At 41.0% G+C, this 21,083-nt stretch overlaps 1 protein-coding gene across 1 annotated transcript in view; it reads right to left on the bottom strand.

Annotated features, from left to right (window-relative positions):
- ddx10 (DEAD (Asp-Glu-Ala-Asp) box polypeptide 10) overlaps positions 1 to 21,083 on the bottom strand; it is a 242,134-nt gene that overhangs the window by 117,686 nt on the left and 103,365 nt on the right. The window lies entirely within an intron of this gene.

Here is a 21,083-nt window from a genome sequence, read left to right as displayed (position 1 = left end):
ATAGAATCCCTACAGTGCAGAAGGAGGTCATTCGGCCCATCAAGTCTGCACCGACAACAATCCCATCGAGGCCCTATCTCCTTAACCCTACATATTTACCCTGCTAATCCCCCTGACACGAACGGTTAATTTAGCAAGGCCAATCCACCTAACCCGTACATCTTTGGACTGTGGGAGGAAACCAGAGCACCTGGGGAAAACACATGTAGACACGGGGAGAACGTGCAGACTCCATACAGTCAGGGGGATCCAAGGCCGGAAATGAATCCGGGTTCCCAGCGCTGTAACAGCCTAACTATGAACACGGTGTCTGGAGCAGGGTTTGAATGCCCAGCCTTCTGACTCAGAATGTAACAACACTTAAACATTAAATAAACACTGCCTTCAGTGAATATTTCTACTTTAAGCATTTATTTTGGACACAATCATAACCTGTAACTTGTGTGACACCAATATTACTTGCCACTTATTAGCCCAAGCTGGAATGTTGTCCAGATCTTGGTCACAGTCTGCTTCAGTATCTGAGGAATCACAAATCATATGGACACTGCAATCATCAGTGAATATCGCCATTTCTGACTATATGATGGAGAAAGGAACATTGATGAAGCAGCAGAAAATGGTTGGGCCTAGGACATTACCCCGAGAAGCTTCTGCAGTGATGAGGCTGAGATCATTGGCCTCCAACCACAACCATCTTCCTTTGTGCTAGCCATGACTCCAAACAGAGCAAGATTTTCGCAATAGCCATTGACTTCGATTTTCCCAGTCAGTCAGATGCTGCCTGTCAAGGACAGTCACTCTCACCTCACTGCTGGAATTCATCCCTTTTGTCCATGTTTGGATAAAGGCTGTAATGAGGACAGGAGCCAAAAGGCCCCTTCAGTTTGGTCCAAAATATCTTCTCATTTCCCTACATTGCAACATGCAAATTAAGCTTGCAGAATATATCATGAATCACTTGGACAACCAGTTCAGAATGCTAAATATTCTATTTTGTATAATCTTTCTACTTTGGTCCATGTTGTAGCTTCTGCAAATGCACCACATAGAGCATCCCAAATGATTAGCATTCTCAAATGTTCAAATCATGGTTTAAACATTTTTCTTTTGACAATACAACATTCGTGAATTGCTACCACCATATGGGGTTTGTGTAGCGTGCAAGAGTTTAAATATTTCATTTGAACAGCTATGTGGAATGTTACATTTTTGCTCTGCTCTTACAGGCGAGCTCCCACAACAAGTTTACTTCAAGGATGGCATCAAACTTCATTTTCCGATCCATTAAAAAACATTTCTGGTACATAATGCCCTTGATAATTTATTGTTCCCTTCAGCTAAGCTCTTGTTTGTACCGTAAGTGCCTCCTCATGTTTAGTCTGTGCTGTCATTACAAGCTCGCCAAGAACAGATGAAAAAGGATGGTTGTGTTTGGAAATATTCATGCAAGGTGAACACTTCACTCAAAAGTGGAATGCTTCATAAATTTGCTGTCATGGTAAAATTGATCAGTTAAAATATATGTGTTGTCCGTGCTAACTAATTCTCTTTAGCAGGAATGCCTTAGAGTAAAATTTATTCAACTATAACTGCCCCATGGATAAAAATGCTTACAGCTGTGGAAAGAGAAACCACTTTCTAATTATATATATCAAGCTGAGGAATTGTTATATTGTTGAATTTATAACCCCTAAGATCTTGGTTTTCCAGTAGGAAATATCTGACTACTTGGACAGAATTCCTACAATGCAGAAGGAGGCCATTCAGCCCATCGAGTCAGCACCAACCACAATCCCACCCTGGCCTTATTCCCATAACCCCACATATTTACCCTGCTAATCCCCCTGACACTAAGGGGCAATTTTACCATGGCCAATCAACCTAACCCACACATCTTTGGACTGTGGAAGGAAACCAAGCACCTGGAGGAAATCCATGCAGATACGGGGAGAACGTGCAAACTCCACACAGACAGTTTCCCAAGCCAGGAATCGAACCCGGGTCCCTGGTGCTGTGAGGCAACAGTGCTAACTACTGTGCCGCCACCCATGATGCAACCCATGAAGCATTTCTGGTCTTCTTGAATCTTTCAGGTGAATCTGCTTTGCTTCTTGCACTTTATTTTTACTTTTAAAATTGCAAAAATAAACCTAATCTTTGCCATTTTCAAAGTGCTGCTTATTCAATAATTATTTTCATTGATTCCGAGTGTTCACATTTCAACAGGTCTGGCTGAAAATGAGCTCAACTGTACTGATCACAAGTATATTGAGTATAAAATTTGATGAGAGCTTGCTTCTTTTGCTTACTTATGTGGGTTAAAATAAGATTTCTAACTTATTTTAGAAATCATAGAAGTCATAGAAATCATAGAAACCCTACAGTGCAGAAGGAGGCCATTCGGCCCATCGAGTCTGCACCGACCACAATCCCACCCCACATATTTACCCGCTAATCTCTCTAACCTACACATCCCAGGACTCTAAGGGGCAATTTTTAACCTGGCCAATCAACCTAACCCGCACATCTTTGGACTGTGGGAGAAAACCGGAGCACCCGGAGGAAACCCACGCAGACACGAGGAGAATGTGCAAACTCCACACAGACAGTGACCCGAGCCGGGAATCGAACCCGGGACCCTGGAGCTGTGAAGCAGCAGTGCTAACCACTGTGCTATCGTGCCGCCCACGGTAGCTTGCTGGGTTAGTACGCAAAAAATACAAAAATAAGAGAAGTAAACTTTTAAATAATTCATTCTATATCAAACTAAGCTGGAATTCATTCACATTTCTAATGTTTTATTTATAATAGAAGCTAAAGTTAAAGCAGCAAGACTGGGAGGAGAAGAAAATTAATTGTTACCATCTAAACCATAAATTTAGAGCACACAGAATAAACAAAAAGTCATCGCCTTGGTGTATTTGGTTCATAGTAAGTGTGCAAACTACATAACCTTAACAGATTTGATACTGATTTAGCTCCACATTAAATTGCACAGCAGTGAATCAACAGAGGACTCACGTAATTGTATAATAAAACTGCTGGCTGCAAAAGAAGGCCTGCCATACTGCGCTGGCCTGAAATACTACAAAGCCAAGGTTCTGATGTCTTGTAAAACAATAGCATTGTAATTGAGACTCAAATAAGAAAGGATTGTGCGCACTGAGCTTCTCGATATATTTTGGCAAGTAAAATTAATCTCGCATTTCTTGTATATTCTGCATGTTATTTCTGTACTAATTTTGTATTTCTGGTGTAACATATTTCATGATGTGGAGATGCCGGCGTTGGACTGGGGTAAGCACAGTAAGAAGTGCTTACCCCAGTCCAACGCCGGCATCTCCACATCATGACTACCATCGGCGCCGCAAACTGCCGGCTCCAAGTGGAGAGGATCTCCAAGACTTCTTACTGTAACATATTTCTGCAGGGCATCTTATTCACCAGAAAAATTCTCAATGCAAAATAATCTTTTAAAAGAAAGAAAAAATATGTAGGGTATACCGCACAATCTAGGAACTGGGTAGGATATGAATCAGCAAAGATAGAATCATAAGAAATAGTAGCAGAAATAGGCCACAGGTTCTTGAACCTGTTCCACCATTTATTAAAATCATGGCTGATCCTTGACCGCAACCCACCCTTTTATCCTACCCCTTGATTCCCCAATGTTACAATCCTAGTTGGTGCTACCACTGGATGGGAAGATTTCAGAATGGAACCCTGGCTCAAAAGACCGTAACATTTACTTTGTTTAGAAAATGTGGCTAAACAAAGTCACAACAAAAAAAATTATAAACATGAAAAGTTGACTAATAATACAATACTCTTTTATTCCCACTTATCTTCATAAATGTATGCAGATTTTAAGGGTAACACAAGTTACAAAATACATCTTATGCTATAATGTTTTCAGGAAATATACAGTCCATGTAAACCAGCAGACTAACTGTGGTCAGACAAACCTCACTCTGAAATCAAGTGGCAGATGTCAATTGAACCTCCATGGATTTCTCTTCAAATTCCCCCAGATGAGTATTACATTGTGAGCCAGCTGATCTCACTGGACAATGGCTTCCACATGGGTGTTTTCTAACTCCACTCTCAAAGAGACGCACCTTAGAATTTTCTTTCAAACAATATTTTCCCTCAGCTGTTTCCAGCAAGGATCCATTTCCAGGATTTCCAACTCTCTTTTCAGCATTCCTGTGTCTTGAATTGCCATGTTCATTCAAGCTTCCACACAATCTCTCAGGCACCCAGCCACCAATAAACCACTATTGCTCCCAGGCTGTACTAAGGTCACCAACCTTAGGATTGCTTCAGATGTTTTCTCTCGAGCCAATTTCACCAGGGCTGCAATTTTCAGCTGTCTGTGTATAGAGGTGTATAGGTGTATAAAATTATGAAAGGCATAGATAGGGTGAACGGTGGGAAGCTTTTCCCCGGGTCGGTGGTGACGTTCACGAGGGGTCATAGGTTCAAGGTGAAGGGGGGGAGGTTTAACACAGATATCAGAAGGACATATTTCACACAGAGGGTCGTGGGGGCCTGGAATGTGTTGCCGGGCAAGGTGGTGGAGGCGGACACACTGGGAACGTTTAAGACTTATCTAGACAGCTATATGAACGGAGTGGGAATGGAGGGATACAAAAGAGTGGTCTAGTTTGGACCAGGGAGCGGCGCGGGCTAATTGTTCCTTGTTTCTCGTTTCAAGGCTTCATTCTATGATCATCTTGCTGGTGCCAGTACAGAGTGAGACTGCGGATAGTTGGGAACCTGTCTCGGGGGCAGGGAATTCATATGGTGTTCGTGGAAGTGGAAATGACTAGGGTTGGGAAGCATTTTCCGATCGGGGCCATTGTGATCTCCTGGACTCGTTTCGATCGCCTCAGGGGGTCAGAGAGGAATTTCCCAGATTTTTTTTCCCCATATTGGCCCTGGGGTTTTTCACTCTGGGTTTTCGCCTCTCCCTGGAGATCACATGGTCTGGAATGGGGGGGTGGGGGTAAGTTAATAGGTTGTAATGAACAAAGCATCGTAGCTGTGAGGGACAGCTCGGTGGATAGGATATTGGTATGTAGATAGGCTGGAAAATTGGGCGGGGATCCTGGATTCAGGATTCAATCCTGGACCGGGGAGCGGCGCGGGCTTGGAGGGCCGAAGGGCCTGTTCCTGTGCTGTATTGTTCTTTGTTCTTTGTCTTTAACTTCAACGAACAGTTCTTTGTTGAAATTTCAATTCCCTTTTGTTCCTTTGACTTCAATCTTCATGGAACTTATCTTTTCATTCCCTGGTTTTAGAATAGCTGTTCTTTAGTTTCTGGGACTTGTATTCTTGCCCATTGTGCCACTGTTTTGCTTCTGTAGTTGGCAGAGCTATGAGGGCTGCCTCCTCTCTCACTACCTAGCCCCAGCTGGCTTAGGGCCAGTTAAAACTAAACTCAAAAATCCTCCCTAACCTATAGTGGCCCCTGGTAGCTAAGCAACAGTCCAGTGCTTCTTTACATTTGTGTGCTTTTCATGTCGTAAACTCTCCAACCACAGTACAGACGGTCTAAAATGAAACCAAACCCCCATACATGCAAATAACTTTGTTAAACATGAATGTGACTAGAGTTTTACTCTTCCTTACACAGAAACACTAAATTAACCTCACCTAAATCTATACCTTATTTCTAATATCCAACAATACAAACATAGGTTCCTTAAAATTATAATGCTTCCTGACACCCCGTACCCAAAAATCTACCCTTCTCAACCTTGAATATACTCACTGACTGAGCATTTGGGGCACTCTGGAGAGGAGAATTCCAAAGATTCACAATCTTCTGAATGACGAAGTTCCACCTCATTTCAGTGCTAAATGACTGACCCACTATCCTGAAGCTATGGCCCATAATTCTAAACTCTCCGGTCAAGGGAAACAGCCTCTCAACATCTGCCTTGTCAAATAAACCCTTGTGATTTTTACAGATTTAAGTGAGATCACCCCTCATTCTTCTACACTGCAGAAATGAAATGCAATTTTGGGGTCATTATAAATTGTAGTAATACAAATCATATTGTTCAATCATCTTCCCAAGCCAGTAAAATATCCACAGTTTGCCATTAAATGGCATACTAATTTCAAATATATTAGATTTTTAGTCTTGCAGCCTAATGATGCAGCAACTTAATTCTTGGTACATTATGTAACAATATGAGGAAGAGAAGAGAACAATTCTCCTGTAAATTTCTTGACGTACTGAGTTTCTGATATCCAATGAGCTTATTTGAAGGAAATACTGAGCAGAGAAGAAAAATCTCAGAACAGCACAGAGCAAATGGCATAACTCTTGCACGTGCCCTAGTTAATGGTTTAGAATGACGTACTGTTGGACAAAGATCAGCTGTTTGGCGGTTTTCTAAGAAATCAAATGGCACATGGGGAGCTCAAGTTGTTATCATTGATGGGAATAAAATAAACCTTCAGCACCTTAAATAGAATAAATTCTAAACTACTCAAGCGTTCTAATGAATTAAAAATCACACCATCCCTTTGCATGAAAACATTTTGCCCAAGCATAAACAGTTTCAGTTTGACATTACGCACATTAAAGATAGCTACATTAATGTTACTCTCCTTTGGAATTTGAAACTATTTGAATGCTTATTTTTGTCTTAAATTCAACATCCTCAAATATTTGAAATTGGCAAATATATCTAAATCTACGATTTAAAATCCTGAATGAAATTCCCAAGTTTATGGAGGGGAGATAGTGCTGTAGTGGTATTGTTAGTGGACTAGTAGTCCAGAGACCAAGGGTGATACCCTGGGGGCCCAGGTTCGAATCCCACCATCGTGGAATTTGCAATCAATAAAAATCTGGAACTAAAAATCTATGTCAATTGTCATAAAAATCATCTGGTTCAGCGATGTCCTTTAGGAAAGGAAATTTGGCCTACAGGTGACTCCAGATACACAGCAATAGCTGCTCTCTGAAATGGCCAGGCAAGCCACTCAGTTCAAGGGGTAATTAGGGATGGGCAATGAATCATGCACACATCTCATGAAAAAATTTAAAAAGTACTTTATTCAACTCCTGACAGTCTTGTTCTTTAGCAGAAACCATTTACTCCGCTTGTGGATTAATTTAGAATCTGAAGTAAAGATCTAAAATTGCTATCAACAGTTAATTATCAAACACAATGAGGTGAGAAGATGATTATAGTTTTGTAAAGAATGTTGTTTTCATCATCTTAACATGGCGTGAACTTGACAGTCTTGCACAGAATAACCAATAAATTCAATGCACATTCTGTGAGTTAGACCTTCACACAACATCTTCAGATGTGTGAAAATTTGAATAATATGTTTTAAATAGATATGTAGGCAGGATTTACCACGCAATCCACTGCAGGACGCGGCCCTCTATTGGCCGGCAGTGGGATCTTCTGGTCCCACCGTTATCAATGGGATCCCTGTTAAATGAACACCTAGCCGCCATGAAACCCGCGACGGAGGTGCGTTGTCAGCAGGACCAGAAGACCCGCCAGCGTGGACAGCTGGAAGGTTCTGGCCGTGGTGCATCTTTGGTTTGGTCACAGCCAAATAAAATTCAGGCAGTCCTCTCTCTTTACCTGCTGGCTACCACTAAAATACACACTATCTGAAAGAAATCTTTACATGTAGAAAGCTTCTTACAAACAGAAAAGGCCTAAATGTTGGATTCCGGCAGTTGGCTGTCTATCTGGACATGGTCATCTGGCCACAGCCATGGAGTTGGATTGATGCCTCTCCTCTCAAATATGGCTCACTCACTGGGTAGAAACTTTGTAATGGTGTTGGATAGATCATGCTTAATAATTAGTTTGTAGGTTAGCTATATTTAATGATCAAGTAATTGGAGCATATCAATCAATTAACCCAATATTCTATTCTACTTCATTGAAATCAATGTAGGACACTAGTATAAGTGATCACACTGCATCCTCACTTGACAAGATACACTAGATCTGTGCAAAGCTACACTTTGACGGTTTAGCTACAGAGTAATTGCTATGAAGCCTAGATCTGTGCAAAGCTACACTTTGACGGTTTAGCTACAGAGTAATTGCTATGAAGCCTGTCACGGTTAGATGAGCTAAAGCCTGGAACTGTTAACTCCCCGGCCATTGACACTTAGCAGTTATACTTGAGTTAGAAGATCCTACTGCGTGAAGAAACCAGCTGTGAAGTTTCAAACCTTCAGCTTAATGTCCTAAATTAATTTAACCTTCTTTTTGACTTGTAGTGCCTTAAAGAGAAATAGTCACTTACTTTCGCATTATAACAGGACTATGTATTGTCTTGATTCTGTAAACTCTGTAATTCTTCTGACTCTTATTACTTATGAACATGTATCAACTAGATGTATCATGCTGTATTTTAAAAGTGTCTTGCTACCTCACCTTTAATGCACCTGATTGCCTTTGCACACTTAAAATCTATGCAAAATGTATATAAAGTATGCATGAAGTAACTTTGTAATTTCTGTATTAGTTTAAGGGACGTGTCACATGTCCTCTTTTAACTAACTTTGTTCCAAGCAGCAGCAAAAACGTATGCAAATCAGCAGTTTGCTTTGACCAAAACACACTGGCAGGCACCTGCCTTAAGGGAAATCTACAAGATACTTCTACACCTATTAGGCATTTGGGACAATACGACCAGAAAAATATTAATAATTAAGGCTTGACATCATATGCTTTCTTATCTCAATAAGTGGACAAAGAAAACATTTAAGATACCCCATTTTGTCGGGAGAATGCTATAAAAGTAATTTATTAGGAGAAAAGGCAATATTGAGGCGGACTATCCTATAAGTAACTGACATCTCATGGAACCAGTCAGGAGATAACAGGAAGTGATATCAGTAGAAGACCATCACCCTTACGAATCTAGTCAGAGACTGATGAATGCTGTCTGAAGTAATAGGAATGATCACTTCTCAGCCTTTTGGCTAAGATGAAGCGTCGGGATCAAGCCCAAGATGGGGTGCAATGTCTTATCTTGTCAGCTTGGATCTTGTTATTTCTCTTGTGGGGACCTTGAATTGGATTCAACTGCAATTTGAATTTGGTTTTTGGAGCAAGCAAGGAATGGATTTGGGTTCGCCTGGTCCACTGAGCATTGGCTTTGTAACTTTAAGGATGCAGTAAAAAAAATTAAAAACTAATTGGAGTTCAGGAACAGCATTTGATTATGCATGGAGCTGAGCTAGAAAGGAGTTAACAATCACCAGCTTTCAGCAACAAGGAAGATGCACAGGAAGATAAGAGGCTACAGTCAACAGAACAAGAGACAAGTGCCACAATGACAAGGAGATCGCGAGCCATTGTTCCAGAGTAAACTGACTGTGTACGACTGCTTTCACTAACTAAAACATTTTTGTACTTATTGTGACTTACTTCATAAATTTTGTAAAGCTCATGCAAGCATTCCCATACCCAGCATGGTCGGTAGCTAGTCTAAACTAAGGGTCCAGAACTGAAACTTAAACAACTGAAACTCAAGACAGGGGAATTCTGAGGATATTATTCTGTTTGTCGACTGGTATTTTTAGCCTTTCCCTTATACGGTTTCAACATTTTGCCCATCAAAGAGACATTGACGAATGATATTGTCAACTTATGGTCAATAATTAGCACCTCCCAGGATTCTACATTGAACCTCTGTGAATGCTCAGCTTCTGTCTGTTTCTAGTTGAGCTTAGCAACTTCAAATTGTGCTCAGGCCATTTTAACAGGCCATCTCGTTACTAATCCCTGAAAATAAGGAAAAACCAAGAACTCAAGTGTTTAGAATCTTGGCGGCCCCTCTGATATTTATGATGGCATGAAAGCTTTCGAATTTGAGATTTTGTTCTTTGATGTGGCGCCTACAGAGTTCCGTTCCCACGGACAAAGACAAAGAGGAGAAACAACAATGCCACATACATTCACAGCTAGTCTTAATTTCCAGCCCATATTTATCCAATATATGGTTTTGAGTAGAACCTGAGCAGGCATTCCTAAATTGATGAACCACTTACATAAAACTAAGATGGGTGAGCTGCTGCCAGGTAAGTAAATTACTGGTCTGGACTCATTTGTGTTCAATGAACTGAAATAGTGGTGTGTAAATGAAGTGCCACCTGGAACGGAATTTCAATTTTCTTCAGACTGATCGATGGGCTGTAATTCTTAGCTGCAGACACAAAGCAGTTGCTGATACCCTGGGTCTAATACAGGGACAAACAAGTTAACAGTCGTGGACTGAATATTCACAGCAGTAACTTATTTAGCTGTGCTCTTTGCTTGTAATCTTATTTATTTCACCAGCTTGAATTGGATGTATTCTCCTTCTCAAAGATCTTCACTGTGGCAGACAAGAGCAGTTCAAACAGATACCATCTTAAATAATTCCACTGATAGACAGCATTAGGCACCACCTCACAACCATCGACTTTTAACTGGCGAATTGCTAATATCACCAAGAGGACCAAGCATTAGCCAGAATTTCTTTACAGTAACTGTCTGTCAAAATGTAAAAGCCCTTTGGCAAATGAAGAGATGTTTCTTTTGCTTTCTTTATATTTCTCCTGCCTCTACCTTGCAACAAAATATCACATCCACAATGTTCTCAACCAGAACATGGTCTCTGAAAGTATTATTCAGTTAGTTCAGGGAGGATGTGCTTGAGCCACACACAGAAGTAAGATGTTATTGTAGTTAACACAACATATTCCCCCTTATGTTTGTACAATATGTCAACAGATACAATTTCCAGTTCCAGGGTTTCTGCTCACGCCTTTACATCCGAGTTCCACTCTAAGTCACACACCAGCCTACAGTGACATACCTTGTTGTCCTTTCATTGCTGTTAGGTATGAAATTCCAGGATTTTGACCCAACAGCATTATGGGAATAGCTGCACCCAGTCTAGATTATAGTTCACCAAGGTGTCCCACCAACACCTTAAGGGTGGGCAATAAATATTTTGCTGACAATGCTCATATTCCAAGAATGATAAAGCACCATTTCTTCATCCCAATCAAATTCTGAAGGGTTTTGCAATAACTGAACTATTTTATTCTTAGTAATTCATCTCAAATGCCATGAAAGATTGGTGCTTTGCCACTTACCCTTGTTAATGACCTTGTATACTCCACAAAGGGACAGATAGTTTCACAAAATTTTGAATCAACTGCTGTGGAATTCAGGCTGTGGTGGAATCACCCGAGTCTAGGTCATTGGATGAGCTTATCAAGTGGCACATTTCACAACAAGGGCAGCAGGAATCTTCACAAACATCTTTTGTCAAACCAGTCCTAAGTAACAGCTACTCACTATTTTTAATTGATATATAGATAGATCATTGGATTTCAGCTATTCACCTTCGTAGCATAGAGGCCATTGCTGATTTTCCTTATTGTAACCATGATTGCCTCATCAGATTCCTGACATGAAATGGGGGATACCAGGTAACAAGCATGCAACCTTTTACATGGTCCTAACACTCATATGATGTGGCTTTAAATACAATAGACAGTGTCCTCACGATCAACATGGTAGGGGTCTTATACACATCTTGAATTACTGCTGTACAATAACATTGACAAATAAACACAAATGTTTTTAGGAAACTGTATCCAGGGGGTTTTATATATCAGATTGTTAAAATGGGATGTTGGTGATCACCCAACAATAAAACCTGATTACATACTGAAAGCTACTAAAACTATGCAGAACTTGCACTTCATGTTTGGTACTTCCACTAAAGAATGCAGAGACTCTGAGGTAACTAATTTCGGAAAAATATCAAATACCTAACATTTCCTCCCTCTCTGCAGTATGTTTCACAGTGGTGGGAGGCAGTGCGCTGTTCATTGGTGAACTGGTTAATCTTATGGACCTGCCATTGTCAATGCAGTTTCCCACTGAATGCACCCTTCACCACCGGGAAAACCCACTGTTGGGGCGCATCGTCAGCAGGACCATAAGATCCCACCGGCTTAAATGCCAGCAAGATTTCAGCAATTAACTTCAAATTATGTTGTTTTAATTCTGACTATAGTGTGGCACGATAAGATACTACAGGCCAGCTTCACAAGTTTCTTTCTGGTTACTACTTAAATAATATTGTGCAGTTTACTAGCAACTGTATATTATATTGTTCAGCAGCAGTTGAATTTATTTCCATCCCAACTTTTGGCATTCTGGAATGATACCAAGAGTCTAACATTGTACAACATGGATCCCAAAACCAAGGTTGGCTTGTTAAGCCCATTGTTTTGGTTCAACAATATTGATTGAAAGTTGCTGAAGTCCCAGAGGATATAGGCTGCTCTCCCCCTTTTTTTGAAAGAGAGCTAACTGGTGGTGATTTAACCTGGGGATCACCACACCTCGGGCAAGTGGCAAGATTGAGAAGACGAGGCCTCTATGAATAATCAAGTTTCAAATAGTACAAATGAAAGAGAACAATCTTTTAGAATGCAAGTACACTACTTAATTAGATCCCAGGGAAGTTATCATTTGTCTTGTTGAAATAGGCTCCGCGCGAGCCATGCTGTTCGGCTCAACAATGATTCATTGCTAATTCTTGGATAAGCTTCTTAAATTAAGTTATGTTTACAGGGAACACAGTCACAGACTGCTGACTCAGTTCCTAGTTTCATTAGATGCTTCAAACTGACCTCCAAACCTGAGACCTATTACAAAGAACAAAGAACAATACAGCACAGGAACAGGCCCTTCGGCCCTCCAAGCCTGCGCCGCTCATGTGCCCAACTAGACCATTATTTTGTATCCCTCTATTCCCAGTCTGTTCATGTGGCTATCTAGAGAAGTCTTAAACGATCCCAGCGTGTCGGCCTCAATTACCTTGCATGGCAGTGCATTCCAGGCCCCCACCACCCTCTGTGTTAAATACTTCCCCCTGACATCTGTGTTGAACCTTGCCCCCCTCACCTTGAAACCGTGACCCCTTGTGTTCGTCACCTCTGACCTGGGAAAAAGCTTCCCACTGTTCACTCTATCTATGCCCTTCATAATTTTATACACCTCTATAAGGTCGCCCCTCATCCTCCGTCTTTCCAGGGAGAACAACCCCAGTTTACCCAATCTCTCCTCATAGCTAAGACCCTCCATACCAGGCAACATCCCGGTAAACCTTCTCTGTACTCTCTCCAAAGCCTCCACGTCCTTCTGGTAGTGTGGCGACCAGAACTGGACGCAGTATTCCAAATGTGGCCTAACCATCGTTCTGTACAGCTGCAACATCATATGCCAATTTTTATATTCTATGCCCCATCCAATAAAGGCAAGCATGCCATATGCCGTCTTCACCACCCTCTCCACCTGTGCTGCCACCTTTAAGGATCTGTGGACTTGTACACCCAAGTCCCTCTGTGTGTCTATACTCCTGATGGTTATGCCATTTATTGTACAGCTCCCCCTTACATTAGATCTACCAAAATGCATCACTTCACATTTATCTGGATTAAATTCCATCTGCCATTTCTCCGCCCAATGTTCCAGCCTATCTATATCCTGCTGTATTCTCTGACAATGTTCATCACTATCTGCAACTCCAGCAATCTTCGTGTCGTCCGCAAACTTACTGATCACACCAGTTACATCTTCCTCCAAATCATTTATATATATCACAAACAGCAGAGGTCCCAGTACAGAGCCCTGCGGGACACCACTAGTCACAGACCTCCAACCGGAAAAAGACCCCTCCACTGCTACCCTCTGTCTTCTATGGCTAAGCCAGTTCTCCACCCATCTAGCTAGCTCACCTTTTATCCCGTGAGATTTAACCTTTTGCACTAGCCTGCCATGAGGGACCTTGTCAAACGCTTTACTAAAATCCATATAGACGACATCCACGGCCCTTCCCTCGTCAATCGTTTTTGTCACCTCCTCAAAAAACTCAACCAAATTTGTGAGGCATGACCTCCCTCGTACAAAACCATGCTGTCTATCGCTATTGAGATTATTCAGTTCTAAATGTGCAGATATCCTATCTCTAAGAATCTTCTCCAACAACTTCCCTATCACGGACGTCAAGCTCACCGGCCTATAATTACCCGGGTTATCCTTGCTATCCTTCTTAAATAACAGGACCACATTTGCTATCCTCCAATTCTCTAGGACCTCACCTGTGTCCAGTGAAGAGACAAAGATTTCTGTTAGAGGCCGAGCAATTGCATCTCTTGCCTCCCTGAGGAGTCTAGGATAGATGCCATCTGGCCCTGGGGATTTGTCTGTCTTAATGTTTCCTAAAAAACCTAACACTTCCTCCCTTGTAATTGAGATTTTTTCTAACAGGTGAACACATCTCTCTGAGACAATACCAGTCAACATGTCCCTCTCCTTTGTGAATACTGATGCAAAGTATTCGTTTAGGATCTCACCTACTTCCTTGGTTCTAAGCATAATTCCCCTCCTTTGTCCCTGACAGATCCAATTCTTTCCCTAATAACCCTCTTGTTCCTAACATATGTATAAAATGCCTTAGGATTCTTCTTAATCCTGTCAGCCAAGGATATTTCGTGACCCCTTTTTACTCTTCTAAGTCCGTGTTTGAGTTCTTTTCTACCTTATCTGTATTCCTCCAGTGCTCCATCTGTTTTTAGCTGCCTGGACCTCATGTATGCCTCTTTTTTCTCTTTGATTAGATCCACAATTTCACTGGTTATCCACGGTTCTCGAATCCTAACATGGCTCAGCTCCAAATCTATCATTTGGGATTCTAGTATGAAGCCTTCTTTCAAAATGCATGAGTTTAAAAAAAAAATAATTTCCAGACTCAAATCTGTATGGTTAGGAAACACATTATTTAGCAATAAATATGCATAGTACACGTGTACTTAAAAATAATGCTGAAAAAGCATTTGATTTGGCAGATGCTGTACAACGCAAGTATGAAGTTGTATATTGAAAATTGTAAAACCCTAAAAACACAGGATGGCGAAATGGAGTTCCAGGAAGCAGATAATTAGGAGTTAAATGAGACCATCAGATTGAACATGCCACTTGTCTAGCCAACCACACTCAAACTGAAGTAGATCATGCCATTGTTTGGAATGCTGTTTAGCCAAGACCTGAGCTTCAAACCTCACTCCCTTCCCATCACAAAGACCATTGACTTCCACACTGCTCACTTCTGCCTTAATCCTGCCTTTCTGATGTTGAAAACATCCATGTAGACTTGATTTCTCCAAGGTTCTTCACATCTTCTGTCAATTCCAACATATCCAAGGTAATCTCTATTTTCAATTTCTCAATACTCTTCCTTTTGTTATTTTTTTCCTTCTTCCACATTTGCAAAGTTAATGGTAAATTTAAGAGAAGGCCATGCCTGACTTATATGATTGAATTTTTTGAGGAAGTATCAAGGAGGATGGATGAGGGTAATGCAGTTGATGTGGCCTACATGTTTTTAGCAAGGCTTTTGACATGGTCTCACATGGCAAACTGTTTAAAAAAATATAAGTCCACTGGATCCAAGAAATGTAGCAAGCTGGAAACAAAATCAGTTCAGTGGCAGGAAATAGAGGGTGATTGTTGATGGTGTTGGTGTTTTTTGTGACTGGAGACTGTCTCCAGACAGGTTCCACAAGGCTCAGTACAAAGTCCTTTGCTTTTTATAGTTTATATAAATGATTTAAATGGATAAAGATCAAGAAATTTGCAGAGGACACTAAAATTGCCCAATGGTTGATAGCTAGGAGGGGAAATCTAGACTGCAGGAAGATATCAATGAACAGGTCAGGTGGGCAAAAAAGTGTCAAATGGAATTAAACCCAAGAAGTGTGAGATGCTGCATTTGAGAAGGATTAACAAGGCAAGTGATTACACAACAAATAGGAGAATACTGAGAGGTATGGAGGAACTATGGGGCAGTGGAGTGAATGTCCACAGATCCCAATAGCAGGACTGGTTGATAATGTGGTTAAAAAGGCATTTGGAATCCTTTCATATATTCTATGCCTCAGCCAATAAAAGAGCAGACAGGTCATGCTAGAAATATATAAAACATTAGCTAGGCCACAACTCGAGTAGTGTGTGTAGTTCTGTCCCCCTTCATTACAGAAAGTACGTAATTGCATCAGAGAGGGTGCAGAGGACATTTACGAGAAAGTTGTCAGGATGCGATAATTAGAGAAATGGGGAAAGATTGGATAGGCTGGATTGTTCTCTTCAGAACAGTCATTTGAAGCCCTTGATTTAGATAACTGGCCATCATTTGGCACATCCATTTTTCAGTTCGCAACAATAACAACTAGTGTTTATCTAGCTCCATGAGCTTAATAAAATATCCCAAGGCATTTTAAAACAAATGATGATACCAAGCTATTTAAGAAGATATTAGATCAGAAGACCAAAACTTTGGTTCAAGAGGTAGATTATAAGTACTGTCTTAAAGGTGGAAAGAGGATTAGGAACCTAAAGAGAAGTGGGAATTCCACAGCATAGGGCCTAGGAGTTGAAAGCAGTTACAATTGTTGAGTGATGAAAACTGGGATGCTCAGGAGGCCACTTTTTCGATAAGCGTAGATATCTCAAAATGGGCTCTAACAGTGATGGTGCATGCTCACAACCTGACCAAAAAATATCTGGGCGTTTTCTAAATAATGACTGAAAATGATTTCCACAAGTCACCAGAACCACCAATGAATTAACAAAGCACTGAAGAAGCTTCTCAACTGTGGCATGTGTGGCTATGGATCTCATCTCAAATATTTCCATCTATTTGGAGTGGGCGTCTACCAATAGTAGAAACATTGTGCGCAAAAACGGTCCTATATAATCTATGTGGCCCAGCACCCATTCCCATGGATACAAAGGGGTGGCTGCAGGTAATTTCTGCTGTATTTGGCACAGATCGCAGTGTTTCACTTAGCTCTGGTTATCAGCATTGATGCCTGACCACCAAACATATTTCTGGCAAGCACCTTCATTTTTGACATGCCCAGATGGGCACTATGCAACTCTACATGGGGTAATTCCCTTCCTGGCACATGGATGACTACTTTCACTCCCCATAGGATGATGCTATCCTCACAGCTTAAAATATCTTTCCTAATGTGGCATGGCTTCATGTCTGCGGAAATCATCTCATTCTGCCACATCTACTAATATGCTGTGTTCTAAAAGGTGTGTGTGTGTGGTGGTGGTGGTGGTGATGTTGGGGGGGGGGGGGGGGGGGGGGGGGGCTGAATGAAAGACGATTAAGAGCATCAGCGTTGACTATTTGTGTCCCTGAAATGCGTATTCATAGGCTGATAAGATCAGTGCCCAGCGCTGAATCCTGGCTGATGCAGTCGGCGGAATAGCCTTGTCTTCCTTGAAAAGACCCAACAGTGGCTTGTACTTCGTTACAACAGTAAAATGTCTAACGTAGACATATAGGTGGAACTTTCTCACTCCGTAGACAACAGACAACACTTCTTTTTCTATCCTTCTAAGTTTCTGAACAGGTTCTTGACACGTATGCTTTAGGCCTCTCAGACCCATCATCCATTCTGTGAGATAAAACTGCCCCAGTGCCGATGGGGCAGTGTCACATCACAGCATTAACTTCTTGGACAGGTCAAAATGTACCAGGAGGCAAAATGAATGTAATAGTTGATTGACCTTATTAAATGCTTTCCTCTCTGGTGCTTTCCAGAACCACTGCGGTGTTTCTTCAGTAACATGTGTAAAGTAGACAGATTTGGAAGGAAACGCCCGTAATAATTAACCTTCCCCGGAAATGATTTAAGCTCCAAGCCATTTCTAGGAGCCGGTGCCTCCTTTATTGCCTTACTTTGTCCTCCATATGATGCTATCCCTGGGCATCCACACTATAGACAAGGTAAGTCACTTTGTTGGCCTGGAAAATGCATTTTCCCTTTAAAGGCAGACTCCCACTTCCTGAAATCTCCTCAGCACTTCTAGATTAGCCAAGTGTTTTTCTTCGACTGCACCAATAATCAATACATCATCCAAATACACAACAACACGCAGTAAGCCTGTAATAAACTTTCCATGGTTCTTTGAAATATAGCGCAAGTTGATGAAACACCAAAAGGCAATTGTGTATACTGATATAATCCCTTATGGGTGTTAATAGTCACATAGCTTCTGGAAGCATCACCTAACCCTTGCAGATATACATGGCTCATATCTAATTTCATATATGACTGTCCTCCAGGATAAAGTGTTTGCCCAACTTTACTGCCTGGTTTACTGTCAATTTATAGTCTCAGATGTGGACCTTTTTTTAATCTGGTTTTACCACAGGAACAATGGGGGGGGGGTTGCCCATTCTGGAAACTGGATTGGCTGAATGATACCCAGTTCTCCTAGCCTTTTTAGCTCAATCTCGACTTTATCATGATATCAAAATGCAAGTTTGTTCTTTCTTTGCTAGCATGTCAAAGAGATCTGACTGCTCCCAAACCTATAATCTGATTTTTTTTGCTTCATCTCTTTCTTTAAAAATAAATGCTTTGCTAATCACAGGGAGATCAAGATTAAGTTTCAGGGGCAGCAGTTGCAAGTCTACTACATCAAAATAACATTATTTTCTCAGACAACACAGCAAATGAAGAAACACCCTGTGGGGGCATTGTACAATTTTCACGTGTAGGCACTCACCTGATGAAGGAGCAGCGCTCCGAAAGCTCATGCTACCAAATAAACCTGTTGGACTTTAACCTGGTGTGTTGTGAGACTACTTACACGTGTTTACCATATTCATTATTAGCAAATGCGTGAATTCCTCCAAACTCAGAGATAAGACGAGAAATATTTTTCTTGTCTTTCTCCCTTCAATTTACTCTATAAGTGTTACTAAGAAACTACTTATTGTGTCTTTTCTCACTCATTCTCTATTACTCTGTAAGCTGTTTCTTACCCACATTTCCAAGGTAACTCATTGTGTATGTCTTATATTTGTTAATGTACATGGCACACTATAAGATGGCAGCCAGCTGCATCAGGCTGATTTAATGTATTGAGCTCAGTGGGAGAAGATCCCCGATAAGCTAGCACAGCACATGTAGATGGAAGAGAAACCGAGGTATTAGGGTTTTTTGCTGAAGCCGCGACGAAATAAAAAGGGATGGATATGTGAGATAGAACATAGAACATTACAGCGCAGTACAGGCCCTTCGGCCCTCGATGTTGCGCCGACCAGTGGAACCAATCTAAAGCCCCTCTAATCTACACTATTCCAATATCATCCATATGTTTATCCAATAACCATTTGAATGCTCTTAATGTTGACGAGTCCACTACTGCTGCAGGCAGGGCATTCCACGCCCTTGCTACTCTCTGAGTAAAGAACCTACCTCTAACATCTGTCCTATATCTCTCACCCCTCAATTTAAAGCTATGTCCCCTCGTGCTAGCTATCAACATCCGAGGAAAAAGGCTCTCACTGTCCACCCTATCTAATCCTCTGATCATCTTGTATGCCTCTATTAAGTCACCTCTTAACCTTCTTAAGGTTGGAGAGGGCAGGAGTGATTGGCTTGGAATTTGGGAAGAAATTTAGAGTGAGGCAGGCAGCCTAGGCTTGAAATCGAGCAAGGTGAAAAGATGATCGTCTGGCAGCATTCAGTGGAGGAGGAAAGGTTATAGTCTAGTTAAGAGATGGAAGGAAAAGGAAGTACAGGACTCCAGCAGGAACCAGAGGTTGCCAAGTTGGGAAAGGCAGCACTCTTAAAAAAATATATTGGTTTTGTGATGCAAGTCTGACCACGTGGTGGGTTCTGAAGTCCCAAGGCCTGGGTCAGGACATTTTCTAAAAAAGAACATTATTCGGCCTGCCTCCTGTCTAGCTGCACCATGTCAAAAGGATAAAGTCCAGTAGTATCGATCTGGCAACGTATAGAAGTTGTTGAATTAATTGTAGATTAAGTTGACAACTAACTTACATTGTTGATTTATGTTTATGTTTATAATGTCAGAATAATTTTAAATGGGAGTATGTAGTGGAATGTGTGAGGAATAAATAGGACTTCTCAAAAGAAAGAATATTATATAACTAAATCTACAGAAGATAATCTACTCTACCAAACAGCAATTGGAATTTGTATAGCACCTTTAGTGTAGTAAAATGCCTAACAGCACTTCACAGGAGTGTTAGCAAGCAAAAAAAAAAATGACACAGACACAGGCAGAGATCAAAACCTTGGTAAAAGTGGAAGGTTTTAATGAGTGTATTAAAAGAGGAGAGACAGCAAGACACAGATTTAAAGGAAGAATTCCAGGTTTAATGTCTTAGCAGCTGCAAATCTGATTATCAACAGCAGACCAATGAAAATTGAGGTTACACAAGAGGTATGGCGAGATCTCAGAGTGGTGGAACTGGAGAAGGTACAGTAGTCCCAACCTATGAACATCCTATTCCATTTACAATAGATCCAAAGATCAGAGTAACCTACAAAATTTTCATGAAGTTTTGCTCAAGGCAGAAGGTTCAAGTTCATTTGCTAAACAAAGTCAAAATTACATTTCAAACCAGTAATATACGTATAATGGAACTACTTTATAGTTGACTTGTATCTGGTGAACATAAATCAATATTTCAATTCATTTCAAGCACAACTGAAATTAATTCCAACTACTGTCATACCAAAATTACAATCTACTTAGTGTAAAATGGAGTACTTATTGCCGAAGCTTTAGCTCATAAACAGTAATGGAACATGTCTCACAGATCGATGGAAATGTGTGACTCTAGTCTCGAGGAACTTAATCTTGGTCACCATACTGACTGAACCACTTAAAGAAAACATTCTATTCAGTTAACAATAGAAAATAGCCTCAGGATTACAATCAAGTCAACACAAGTCATGATCCTAAGCAGCACAGCAGATCTCAATTCTAGATTACCAACTTCCATGAATCAAGCTTGAATCAATCAATTTCATGGGGCGGCACAGTGCCAGGGACCCAGATTCAATTCTGACCTCGGGTCACTGTCTGTATGAAGTTTGCACATTCTCTCCATGTCTGCGTGAGTTTCCTCCGGGTGCTTTGGTTTCCTCCCACAATCCAAAGATGTCAGGTTAG

The sequence above is a fragment of the Mustelus asterias genome, chromosome 10 (assembly GCF_964213995.1).
Source record: "Mustelus asterias chromosome 10, sMusAst1.hap1.1, whole genome shotgun sequence".
NCBI lineage: Eukaryota > Metazoa > Chordata > Chondrichthyes > Carcharhiniformes > Triakidae > Mustelus > Mustelus asterias.
This window is presented reverse-complemented; position numbering and strand designations above follow the sequence as displayed.